The sequence below is a fragment of the Lissotriton helveticus genome, chromosome 3_1 (assembly GCF_964261635.1).
Source record: "Lissotriton helveticus chromosome 3_1, aLisHel1.1, whole genome shotgun sequence".
Taxonomy (NCBI): domain Eukaryota; kingdom Metazoa; phylum Chordata; class Amphibia; order Caudata; family Salamandridae; genus Lissotriton; species Lissotriton helveticus.
The window spans coordinates 541,203,943-541,218,004 of record NC_136061.1 but is presented as its reverse complement, the minus strand read 5'-3'; the positions used below and the strand labels follow the sequence as shown (position 1 = coordinate 541,218,004).

General features: G+C 47.1%; 1 protein-coding gene across 1 annotated transcript in view; it reads left to right on the top strand.

Moving 5' to 3' along the window:
* GTF3C3 (general transcription factor IIIC subunit 3) overlaps positions 1-14,062 on the top strand; it is a 348,121-nt gene that overhangs the window by 140,360 nt on the left and 193,699 nt on the right. The window lies entirely within an intron of this gene.

The window sequence follows — 14,062 nt, the reverse complement described above, 5'->3', positions numbered from 1 at the left end:
ACATCCCGTGGTTCAAATACATTAAAACTGAATTTGACCGGTTGGGCCTTCCGTCCCTGTGGAACGATCCTCTAATTGCCTGCCAGAGCATGCCCCGCAAACATCTTGTGGCTACGTTTTATGCATGCAACTTGGCATCCCACATCCAGGGTATTCGCCCAGACTCACTGTCAGATAAATTTCTTGTGGTAAAGGATTCTTATAAGTTCGAGCCAGTTTTGGATGATATCTTCCCAAATCTGTCCCGGAAGCTGTTCCTCCAATGGCGTTATAGTACTCTGCCGTTAAGAGCATTTACGAGTAAATGGAAACAATCGAACCAGGAGAATTGCCCGGGCTGCAATTGTAGGCTGGAAGACGAACTCCATCTTGTCTTCTTTTGTCCTGCCTACTTTGCTGCCAGAAGATTCTGGGTAGTCCCCCTATGTAAGAATCTAGGGTTTCGCAGATGCACTGAGGCTTTTCGAATCCTTTAAACCGATTTGTCTAAGGTAACTGTGTTTGTAATGGCGAAGTTTTTAGAGGCAGCCTGGCATACGAGACTACGCCTAATCGCTAGGATACCCTGATTCCCTGCCTGCCTGTGTCCCATTTATTCTGTGAATCATGCAATTGTATGCAAGAGTTATTTCTACCATGTTGCCAACATCTTTTAGCTTAATTTCGGATTGACTGGTTGTATATTGTTAACATTTATTATGAGCATGATTATGTACTGCTTCCTTTATGTATTGGATCTGGTTTTTATCACTTTTAGGGGGTTGGAGGTAGGTTGGGTTTTTGTATCAATTTTATTGTATCTTTTATGGCAGAATTGCCGAAATGAAGATTATTGAAACGATTTATTCATTTTCTTATTAATAATGTAAATTGTGTAATTATATTTTTTAGTTATACTTTAGGTGCTGGCTGCTCGGTTTGTAGCATTTGTTAAGAGTCGAGCCGAAACATTCTGCAGCACATGAAGTTTTTGAAGGGATTTTTTCCGGATGCCGATGAAGAGGGCGTTTCCATAGTCTATTAGGCTAGGACTAAGGTGGAAACCACTATTTTCTGAAGGTCCTGAGGGTTATAGGGGCAGATGTTTCTGATTTATTTTCAAAGTAAAAACATCAGTGAAGCAAGGGCTTTAAGTTGATCTTCATAGATATGTTTGTCATCATAGACGATTCCTAATTTTTTCTTTTCTGTACTGGTGTAGGTGAAGACCTCCTGTCCTGTGGCTACCAACTTGGTGACCAAAAGGATTTATCATTTCCAAAAAGAAGAACCTCTGTTTTTCCTGCATTAACTTTATGCAATTTGCTCTCATCCATTGTTCTATCTGGGGCATACAGGAATTAAACCTATGTACAACTTCATCGTGTACAACTTCATCGTGGCCTTTGAATATTGATACCACAATTTGGGAGTCTTCAGCATAAGATGCTACTGAGAACCCCATTGATTTTATGAGTTTGACCAGAGGGGTAATATAGAGATTAAAAAGAGTGGGGCTCAACGAGGAGCCCTGAGGTACCCCACAAGGCAAACAAAACTGCTTAGAGGTAAACTCACATCTTGCTACATGAATTTGTTGTATTGGTTAGAAAAGCCTTTGGCAACTTCAATGCTGCACCTCTTAGTCCTAGTTCAGCTAATCGGTCAATTAAGATGGTATGATTGACCATGTCAAAAGCCGCAGAGAGATCCAGCAGTATCAGTGAAGCTTAACCTCCACTGTCCAAGATAAATCTCAGTTCCTCTGATGCAGCTAGCAAAGCACTTCTGTGCTATGTGCTTTCCTAAATCCATATCGGGTGCAATCCAAAATATTGGTTTTGTCAATGCATCACATACGTTCCATATTCAAGGCCTTTTCCAGCAGCTTAGTGTAGATATAGGCCTATAAGTGCTAGACTCTTTAACAGAGGTAGGATTGATGCCAACTTCCATTAAGAAAGAATGTGACCAGTGCTGATAACTTTATTTATGATCTTGGTCAATTGAGTTCCAAAGATCCTAGGGGCTAAGTGAACACTTTTTGGAAAGCATAGATCAAGTGGGGATCCTGATTTAATTGATGATTCAATCAGTTTTAAAACATGTTCTTCACCAAGCACTCAACCTTTGTGTAGGCTTCGATCAGTAAGGTTGATCCTAACTCATTATTGACTAATCTCCAGGATAGAGAATCCAAACTGACTGATGCTTTGGCAAACTGATGCTTTCCATTAGGCCGATATACTCATGCCTTATGGTTGATGGCTAGCAAGTTCTTGTCTGCAGTCCAAGACCTTGGAGGCCTCCCTTGCTCACAAACCCATGATGGGAAAGGTGCAGTGAAATGCATTACCCATGTGGACCTAGGCAGCACAGACTGTATTGGCTGATCAGTGAGTACCATTGTCTTGCTTTGAAGGAATGCCTGGATGAGGTCAAACTGATTTTCTGGTGCTATGCAAGCATTGATGATGGATATGCCCGTCTATACTCTTTGAAGAGAAGGCTGATTCCATGAAGGACGTGTTTAGGACAGTATGGACACAGCGCTTTCCTTGGGGCTTCTGACTCCTCTGAAACCATTCCTCCATCATTTCTGCAAATTTAGGTTATATTCCAAGCAACACGAGTGGAGGTCCAATAGGTTTTCCACTTTAAGTTCCTTCACAATGCACAGCACACACTTTTTCTGTCTTACCTTACTATACTGTACTGACCTTAAGTGGATGGAAAACATATCTGAGATGTAGTCTTTGTCCTAGTGAATTGTGTACTAAGGGGGGGGAGTCTCAAGATATTTTGTCCCGATACTTCTTTGAAGGAAAACAACTTGCAAACTTCTGCGATCAACACTAGATGGCAGAAATGTGCAAAGTGTGTGTTTTTACAGTACTACAGGCTGTGGGCTGATGGCTGCAGGATAAGTATCATTTTCCTTTCTATCCACTCAGAGTGCGATTTCTTTTCTTTTTCCAGTAGTCTTAATGTGTGCATCATCCATGGTGAAACTGTACTTATTTGTCAGTGCGCATAGTTCTTTGTATTGCTGTCTCAGCACCTGCTCTTCCTTGTATCGGTAGCTAAGATGTTATCCACCTCATAGCCGGACTTAGTATTCCATTTTTTTGTATAGTATTCCAGTTGTGCTCACTTCCTTCATCGCCCCTTGCAAGGCAGCCACGAGTTGCACCTCTCACTTACCATGCCAGTTACAGCATTTAACCGAAAACCCCAGCTCACTCCACATTTGTCAAGAAATCATTTTGTCATGGATCTTGGAGCTGCAGCTTGTTAGGGTCTGTTCTGTTATCCACTGCTCATTGCTGGTAAACGCGAGTCTTCAGGGAAATTACATGTTTATTATTTGACATCCCTGGGTTGCAAATCTGGACTAACAGGTCACATCAGCATTTTCTCTTGGTGTATTCATAGCGCCTCATGTATTTTTCGGTCTCTATGCTTCATGGTTCTTCTACTGTCACCTTGAACTGACGACGAAATAGCCCTTGGTAGACACAAGCCTTTAGGTTATGCCTGAAGGAACACACCCTTGTGTCTTCATGCTTTTTCTCATGCTATTGCACCGCCACCAGTTCCTCCAAACTCCAACACTGATACTCGTCAGAAGCATCTGACCATACTTTTCTCTAATGGGATGTAGAAACAAAGGATACAAAGAAATATGTGCCCCATTTAAAATGTACTTTTCCACCTTCTCCGATTATGTTCTTACTTTGGGGTCAGTATATTAAGTCAAACCATATGGCATACGCATGTACCAGTGACTGCATCATCTACAAAAGGTGGTTCTTGTGGCTCGTAAGACCACCTCAAACAATATCTGCATGTGCTTTCATTACCGATGGCAACTACTCTTTTTAATAACTTGCTCTGATCAGTCTCTAAGCCTGACTTTCACCTGCTCCTTAATGAAACTCTTAATCCTCATATTGCATGTTGACATAGGTCCTCATTATGAGTTCGGCGGTCTGACCGCTGAACCTGCAGTCGTCAGGAGACCGCAGTGCTGGCGGTCTTCCGACCCATGTGTTTTGAGTAGACCAGGGGTCCAGCGGTGTGCCAGTGGCAGTCTCACTGAATGAGCCTGAAGCCAATGCAGCTGCACTGTTGTTCGTGCACTTTGGAATGCAGCCACTTTACCCCATAGGCTATGACTCCTTGGGACCCTGTTTATGGCCTTCTCCTGGCGGGAGACCTGCCATGAAAAGGCTGTGGGAAAGGCAACTCCAAATATGGTGGTGTCGGGATCTGCAGCACCTCCAAAGTCACGGGATCCAGGATCTTGGTCCTGTTGGCAGTGTTGTGGTGGGCTGGTTGCGGGCAGACTGCAGCACTCATAATATGGAAGTCGGACCGCCGAGGTTGCAGTGGTTCGACTATATGCCGAACTGGTAATAAGGCCCATAGGGGTACATGCATCAAGCTAATTAGTGGTCGAAAAGTTTGCGGCCACTAATTAGCCTTTTGGGATGCATCAAGCCCTAAGCCATTCGCAAAATAAGTAATCACAATTTTTGTGATCACCTATTTTGCCAATACAGTTAGGGAATCGCAATTTGCAATTCCCTAATGCAATGCAAGAAGCATTCTGAGAAAGCAACTTTGCATTAAGGAATCGCAAATTACCATCAACTTCAAGTTGATGGTACTTTGCAATTCCTAAGAGAAATGCTTAAAATTAAATTTTTCTAAGTGCCACAGGGTATGTGTGTGCACCACATGTGCACTCATGCCATTTTTTGAGGTGCATCAGGGTGGCCTTTTGGCCCCCTAGTACACTCGAAATTGCATGCGCAATATGCGATTACCTTTTTGGTAATCGCAAATTGCGAGTGGTTTCCCAATGGGAAGTCATTTCCTATTAGTAAATCGCAATTTCGATTCGCTAATAGGGAATGTGTAGGAATCGCAATTTATTTAGCGATTCCTACATGCATAGGGAATTGGGAATCCTCAATAGCGATTCCTTAAAAATTGCTATTAAGGAATTGCAATTCCTTACGTTGATCCATGTGTCTCAAAGTTTTTCTCAGCTTCTCTGATTTTCCTCTTTGCTTCATTTACCCATCAAGTGACCATACCGATTTTCCTTTTGTGTCAGTGAGCTATGTATCTGATCAAACCCACTGATGACCTAGGCTTGAATAGTATTCGTGATTTATGTCAGTGACTGTAGTTCTATTCTGTGGCTCCCACTTTCCATTAATTGTTAGCGCCTCCATTTTCTGCCTTTGTAGACCAAGAGTCTTTTGTGGTTATTGTTTGTCTTCCTCCCATTGTTGTGGCTCTAGTTTTCCTGCCAGCTAGTTTTCATGCCAGATGGTGCTGTCCTTTGTTCTACTGCACCCGAGAACCTCAACACATTTTTTTTTATTTTTTTTTATTTACCTTTCTCAAATCTTGCACTATTCTTCTTTTTTTTGTTTGTTTGTTTGTTTTTTTTTTGGTTAAAATTTTTTTATTGAGCAATCAAATAAAAAGTACAAAGATGGGCCTACAACCACACGGGCTGGCCGCTAAGTCGCAAAGCACGACACATGAAGTAAACAATCATTTCCGTGGCCAGACCGAATCATAGAATGAAATTGCTCCAGACATAGGACAGGACACAACAATTTTCTATAGTAAACATTAAAATAACGAACACCAAACAAGGCGAATGCAGCAATAAAGTCAGCCCGGATGTCAGAGGGGAGGGCCACTAATCAGGAAAACAAAGGTAAATCAATGGGACTCGGCAAGGCCGGGGGGGGGGGGGAAGCAGGGAGGACAGGAAAATCCTAGAACAGAATGAAAAATTTCGGGAACATCAGCCTAGGGAGACAGGGTAACATCGGTGGTGGCAACCAAGGGAGGGGTACAAATGTCTCCACGATATGCATTCCATTGACCCCAAATTTTCGTCCACGCCCTGGGTCTGCCCCTAGCCACATAGACGGTCTTCTCTCGGAACATGGACCAGTCCATGTTCTCCTCCCACACCGAAACGTCAGGAGGTCGGGATGCGCCCCAAAGTTGCGCAATGTCACGCTTCGCGACCATGTAACCCAAGGTCGCCCATCTAGTCTGGGCCACAGAGTAATCGGAGGGTTCCCACACGTTCAGCAGGCATCGACGGGCCTCAGGCCGCATGGCAACACCAGTCACAACAGTCATTACCGCAAGCACATCCACCCAATAGGCTGCCATCACAGGGCACTCCCAAAGTATATGCATAAAGGTAGCGCTCATCCCACAGCCACGCTTACATAAGCCATCCGGGGAAAAACCCATTACAACCAGACGCGGACCAGTCACATACACCCGGTGGAGGATCTTAAGCTGCACCAAACGAAGACGGGCGGGAATGGCGACCTCTTTCGGAGAGGAGAGGGCCGACTGCCAATCCTCGTCATCTAATTCCAATCCGTCACCGACCCACATCTCCCTGAGTCGGACCAACAAATCAACGCGATTATGAATCAATTTTTTGTAAATAAGGGAGATAGTGCTGTCGGGCAGGTGCCCATCTAGTATACGATCTTCAAGGGGGGAGGACTCGGGCAGGGCCATATCAGGAGTCAGAACTGAGGCCAGGGCATGCTGGACCTGCAGATACCGGAAAAACTCTCTATCATTCAAGCCGTATTCTGCCTTAAGGGCCTGGAATGACTTCACGCTACCATTCACACAAACATCACCCACCTTACAAATCCCAATCATATCCCAGCGGTCAAAGCCCTTAGTAGACCAGAGACACCCCAAACGTTCAGAAGCATAAAGCGGAGTCGCCAGCGTCAGTCGATTCTCCCATCCCAAACTCACATTCGCGGCACGCCACACGTTGACTGCGGTCCTGGACGGGCCCGCAAGATGGCGCCCGGCCGATCTAGAATAAAGCGCTCTATTAAAGTCCCCTCCCGGCAGCTGGAACCTATCCATCTCAAAGACCGGATCGCGACCTGGCAAATACATCGCGTGGTTAATGGCAGATAGCTGGGCAGCCCAGTAGTATCTCTTGATATCGGGGAGCGCCATGCCCCCGTCGTACCAAGGGATGGTAAGTTTCGCAAGGGCTATACGTGGACGTCCGTCCCAAATCAGTTGTCTTTGCAGACTCTCGATCTCCCTGAAATATGTAGCGGGAATGTCGTCATAAGAATTTTGAAGTGCGTAGAGGAACCGCGGCAAGGACATCATTTTAAAAAGAGCTGCCCTACCCAAAGGAGATGGGGGTAACTTACGCCAACGGGCCACATCCAGTCGCAGTCTAAGAAGCGGTGGGAGGAGATTACGCTCAAACCGGAGTGAGGGGTCCAGGGTAATAAAAATCCCCAGATACTTGAAGCCAGACTGGACCACCTGGATAGGATATCTGTCCGGCAAAGGGGGCAAAACACCCGAAAGAACATACACACAGGACTTAGCCCAATTAATAACAAGGCCCGAATTAGCACCGAACGAAGTAAGAACATCAAATAAGACATTCAAAGATTTACGCGGGGAGGTAAGATATAGAAGAATGTCGTCTGCGTAAAGAGAGACGCGGTCCTCAAAGTCCGGTGACCAACGGATCCCTATGAGTGAAGGCTCCCATCGAAGCCACGCAGCTAACGGTTCCAAAGCAAGCGCGAAAAGCAATGGAGACAAGGGGCAACCCTGACGGGTCCCCCTACCAAGACAGAAGGGGACTGAGACTCTACCGTTCACCACTACCTGCGCTAAGGGTTCAACGTACAACAACTTCACCCAACCAATAAACTCAGGTCCAAAACCAAATTTTTCGAGAGCCGCCCAAAGATAGGGCCATTCGACAGTGTCAAAGGCCATCGAGGCGTCTAACGAGGCCAAAATGGCCGGCTCCGTCAGAAGCCCCGCCCTCGCAACAGCACCGTGGAGACGACGTAGGTTAAGAGCCGTGTTGCGATGTGGGATAAATCCGGACTGATCCGGATGAACCAAGTCACTAATGACCGTCAGTAGGCGGGTCGCCAGGAGCTTAGCCAGGACCTTAGGCTCAACATTTAACAGGGAAATGGGCCTATAAGACGAACAAAGGTCCCGCGGTTTCCCGTCTTTGGGAATTGCAACTATCGTAGCCAGACGCTGGTCATACGGGAGAATACCCCGTTCCCGGGACTCCAAAAACATGGCACGAAGATAGGGCGCTACCCTGTCAGGGCGTAGCTTGTACAGCTCAATTGGCAACCCATTCGGGCCCAAGGCCTTGCCCGAACGGAGCGAACGAATGGCAGTCGCTATCTCATCCGTAGTAAAAGGGGACTCCAACGAGACACGATCCAGTTCGGAAACACTGGGCAAAGCGATATCGCGCAACAAAAGGCGAGAGTCAGACACATCCCGTCCAGACACAGGGGTATAAACCACACGAAAATACTCCGCAAAACACTCAACTATTCCAACCGGGTCTGTCACTTCGACACCATTCGACGACTGAATCACAGGCACCACACGATTCGCTCTCTCTTTCTTATCCAACCACGCCAATAATTTACCCGCTTTGTCCCCCACATCATACAGACGACCCTGCTGTTCCCGGAACATCAGTTTAGCCGCGTCCGTGACCAAGGACTTATAGGCAAACTGTTTCAGACCCAGGGCGTGGAGTTTATCAGAGGTGACATCTGACTCCAAGTCGGCCTCCCTCTCCGCAATCTCTCTCTCAAGGTCCACCACCTCCCGATTCCTAGCCTTCTTGGATTCAACAATAAGGGAGAGGGCCTGCCCACGAATCACTGTCTTAAAGGCCTCCCACAGGGATACCGCCGAGGAAACGGACCCCTCGTTGTCTAGAAAATAGGCATCCAAAGACTTAGTCAAAAGGCCGCGGGTCTCAGGGGAGGCAAGGTACCAGGGGTTAATAGGCGCCACTCGGCCCGCCGCCTCCACCCCAAACTCGAAACCAAGCCAGAGCGGAGAATGATCGGAGATGCCCCGGGGGAGGTGTCTGATCTCACGCACCGCCGGCGTCTGCGCCGCGGGCATCAGGAAATAATCCAGTCTAGACAGACTCCCATGGGCCCCCGAATGGAAAGTGTATTGAAGCTGGGTAGGATGCAGAAGCCTCCAGCAATCCACCAGGCCAAACGTGTCCAAGAACCCACCCAGCCACTGTTGGGCTGAAGGAGTATCTCTAGGGGGGTAACGATCGTGTAGACCGGAGAACACAGAATTAAAGTCGCCTGCAATAAAGAGAGTACTATCAGGGAGGTTCAACAACACACGGCCCAAATCGGAAAAGGTAGAAGTCTGTAGGCCGGGGGGCACATAAACAGTAAACAAGGAGAGGGTACGACCTTCATAACGACCCACGAGGACAGCATAGCGCCCTCGATCATCAAGGATCACATCATCAATAGCTAGGGGGAGGGAAGCCCGAACAAGGATACCCACCCCCCTGGAACCTGTGGTAAACCCTGAATGTGCGGCAAGGCGATATCCCCACCTATTCATCGCACGACAAGTATTGCCCACCAAATGAGTTTCCTGTAGAAAAACAGTATCTGGAGATAAACGGCGTAGACATTTTAACACCACACTCCGCTTAATGCGATCTCCCAGACCATTAACATTCCACGAAACAAACCTCAACCCGCTACCCCCCATCCCACACAGAAACGCCGAAACCCCTCTGCAATGAGCATGACATAAGAAACATCAGAAGCAAAATTGAGTCGCCTTGAAAACATAACACACAAACATGGAACATCCCAACCACCCACCCCCCAACAGTCAAGAAAACACCCCCCACCCTGCACCCCTGCAAAATGCTAAAAAGCCACCCCAACATGCAGTGTGCCTGTCGCCCAAGAACCCCCATTCTACAAAAAGAACCCCGGAGGAGGAAAGGCTCTGGCCCACCCGCCACCCCGAGCTAGACAAATAACGAGGAGAACACACAAACAGTAGAGGCACTGAGGCATAGTATCCCTGAAAAGTTTACTCTATACGAGGGCCCAGGTGTAGACGAATCGTTCAGCTCTCCACACCACCCTCAGCACCACCCGGGTGGGCGGCGGACTCAGTCGCAGGAGGTCGGTCAGGCAGAGAGTCCAGCCAGTCATTCACAGAATCAGGCCGATCAAAGAAGAGGGCCCGGTCATTGTACTCAACGCGCAGCCTGGTCGGAAAAAGCATAGCGTAGCGTAAACCCATGTCTCTGAGACGTTTCTTGACACCACGGAAGCCCATACGCTGTTTCTGGACCTGTTGAGAAAAGTCCGGATAAAAGTTCACCGTGGCGTTCTCAAAGGCCACCGGGCCCTTCACACGTGATGCTTGCAGGATAGCGTCCCGATCCCTATAATGAAAGAGTTTCGCAACAATAGGCCTCGGCGGGGCACCCGGCTTACCCTGGCCCTCCGGAACACGATGGGCACGCTCCACTGCGAAAAATTTACTCAGACCAGACGGAGAGAGGTAGTTCTGGATCAAGTCCTCAACAAGGAGATCAACAGAGTGAGGTTCTGGATTCTCCGGAACTCCGACCACGCGCACATTACAGCGACGTGCCCTGTTCTCAAAGTCCTCCAAGCGCCGGGTCATGAAATCGTTCACCCTACGGAGGTTGCCGATCTCCGTCTGTATCTCCGAGACGTCTTCCGTGAGGCTGGACGACTTGAGATCCAATGACTTCACCTTCTCATTGGTTTTCGACAGGTCGGCTCGAATCAAGTTCACATCAATGGCCACGGTGTCGATTTTGTGGGCCAAAGCTTCATATTGTTGGCCTATCGTCTCCTTCATGCCAGAAATGGCGCCCATAATGTCTTGCAAGGACAGCTCCGTTGACGCGTCCACAACGTGGTCAGCAGTATTTGAACCGGGCAGGGCGGCTCCGGGGGACCCTTTTGAATGGGTATAGCGGTCCATAACGTTAGACTGGACCGGGCCCCCACGCAGGGGCGTCTTGGTCTTCCGAGTCTCTCGGTCCCCTCTGCCTGCCATGCTAGAACTGCGTCACCAGGAGAGTTACCAGGCTCGATGGAATGGCCACAGGAAAGTAGGGCTTCGGGACCAAAGAGCCGCCGCTAGGGTACCATTAGTATAGGGCCAGCAGATAGGAGAATCAACCAGCCAAAGGCCCGACAGCCGTCTCGCGCCTCGGATCCAGCCCAGGCCAGGCTCCCCTGCCAGATGTCGCAGTCTGAGGCAGAAACGAAACCGAAACTTAAGAGGGGGACCCTCAAGTCGAATCCCCCTGCCGCTGTTGTTCAACTCCAAGACGGCCACAGAGCCTCACCCAGTCCCGGGCATACCTCGAGGGCGGAGCCCGAAAGTTCGAATCACCGTAACTCCGGCACCCCGGGTCCAAATCAAATGACAAAAGTTCCAGGGCAATCAGCTCAGAGTCCTCTACACAAATCCTCGTAAAGAGTCAGGATATGTTCAGGATATCATGCCGGGAGTGGCGGGGGTCCGGGGAGCGCTGTGCTCACGCGGCCATCTCGGATGCCCGCCAAGCTCCTCCTCACCTCAACACATTTAATTGGTTATGTATGTGATTTCTAAACTGGGATAAGAGGCACAGGTTTTTTGTTATGTTGTGTCTTGTATTGTAAAGAGCTCTACCAGTCAAACATGTGATTCTTCATGTATGAATGGTATTTCAGGGGCATGATTTTATCTGTGTTATCTCTAAGCCTCGACTTGAACGAATCCTTTATAAACGCTTACTCTGCTCTTCTTAGTTTTGCTACTTATAACCCTATCCCCGCCCTTCACACCCTTCCCCCAGTTGTACTGCCCGTCAAATTGCCCCTCTTATGGAGAGCAAGAGCCCTGTGGCCTGTATGTAGTGGTTTGTGAGCCACACCAAGTCATGCTTTGTAAGGAACCTGTGTTATCATTTGGGGAGAGTACTAGACTCCTGTGCACATGCTGCATTTGTTAACCAGGTCTCCTACTCCACTTCCCAGTTAACCAACGTGTTCCTTAAGTGGAAGGGCTGGTCAGTTTTTGTGTCATGTAACCGATCTAGGAAAATCGAGCCTAGCAGCAGCGCGCATGCGCTACTTGCTCTGCGAGGCATGCAGTAGTGGAGTAGAGCTGTGTTAGCCTCTCCCACTCTCCGCCCATACTTTTCATTGGCTAGTGTCATTGTCCTTCGTAAACTCGGGCTTCCGATTCATTATGAGGCTTGTTAGTCCCTCCTTGGTGCCGCCTTGCCTCCATTTGTTACTTCCCAAAACAACTGGACCTTTTATCGATGGTGTTACACGGTCTGTGCCTTATAAGTTGGTGAGCACTATTTTCTTTAATGCTCTTCCCTATTCCATCCATGCCATCCCAGCACACGCCCGATTTTATATGATTAATTATTTTACGGCAAACTCCACTCCCCCCATTTTTTCATCCCACTTAAAATCCCGGTTATGTGTGTACATGTTTGCGTGTACATTTACCATTTCGATTGCGTTAGTTGCAGAAATACAATTAAAGGTATATATTTTCAGTTTCTTGCATCCTAACATCCCATAGCAGTACCGAGTACATGGTACACGTTTCGCATATGCCCACTTTAAGTGTGCCTGGCATGATCAAGAGAAAGGATTAATGGCGATGGAGCAGACTGTGTTTACCGAGACAAAAACCCGAGTTTTCAAAGAAAGTACACAGCTGCCACGCACCGTGAGAAAGAGCACTCCTCACAGGACGCAGCTCAAATAACGAGCAATCCCATAGGCGTGGCGTGATCTGACGTAACATCATTCCATATCTGATTTGTATACGTGCTTTTTCCCCTCACTGTGCATGAAGGCAAAAGCATACTTTCCCTGCGGTATATTGTTTTTTAATTTCTTTTGAGTTGGAGATATACATTACTTGTACATCATGATGGGATGCTCTCTCCCACTAGACGATACTGGTTTCTGTCTTTAGAAATGCAACATGGTTATATAGTACATGAAAACTGATTTTATATACAGAACAGTTCGATGCACATTAGGTTATCTGGTAGTTTCAGTGCCACCGTCTTCTAAGGGATAGACCGACTAAAGTGAGCACACCTTGAATTCTTCGAGAGCATCTTAGTATAGTGCAGTAAACTAAGTAAGCTTGCTTATTTTGCACGTTTCTCTATAGGGTTGTGTCTTTTGATCTGCAGAACCAGTTCCACAGGCGTTCAACCTTGAAGCCGGTCCGCGAATTTCATATTTCCGCACCTGATCTGTTTTTCCCCAACTCGAAGAGACAAATGCTGGGGCAGTGAAGAGTCCGAGGTGACTCTGGTTTAGTGAAGCAGCCGCAAGCCCTGGAACTGGGTCATGTCTCTGTAATGGCTGCTACTGTGAACCGTGGTTGAAGAAAGTGTTGTGCCTAGTTGGTGTGCACCGTATAGTTCTGGTTTGACAAACGAGGAAAGCAGAATTACATCTATATACGAGCAGTATCTTTGAGGAAGTCTAAAATAGATATTGGTTATTAACTTTGCCATCTGGTTGAAATGCGTTGCTTTTAGCAGATGAATAAAATTGATGTTTTTAAGTGCCGTTTAGGCTGTGAGCATCTTTCTTAGAAAGTCTGCCTTTTCTTGTTTTTTTCTGGCCTCCCACAGCTCTTGTCTTGTCCTGAGGCCATAAAACCACTTTCTTTGCTCTGTGTGTAGTAGAAATCATGACATCCTCTTAGTTTCTGCTTCCGGGTATTCTGAGCTCTCCTGGGTTTTTAATGCCTTGACCTTTGTGTCTTTACGGGTTCAGGTCAGAGGGTAGATGGAAGCCGTGTGAAGGTTACAGTTTAGTGGAAAAGCATGTTGTTTAAAGTTTGCTTTTCGAGTTACACAATATGACCCTACTCCATGCCTTTGTTAACCAATAAATATGTCACTGAACACTCTAGTGACACTGGGTGAGTGTTCATCTGTCCTTTTGTTCTATTTATCCATAAAACATGAATTTTTGTTGGTTTTGTTTTCGTTTTTAAAACATAAATAAAAGGCATTGTCATTAAAATGCCAATAGCTTAAACGTGCGTAAATGCGAGACCTATTGCATTGAAAATGCTTGTTTCCAGTTGTTTGCAGGTGTTTATTTAAGATTTTTTAATTGAGTAAACA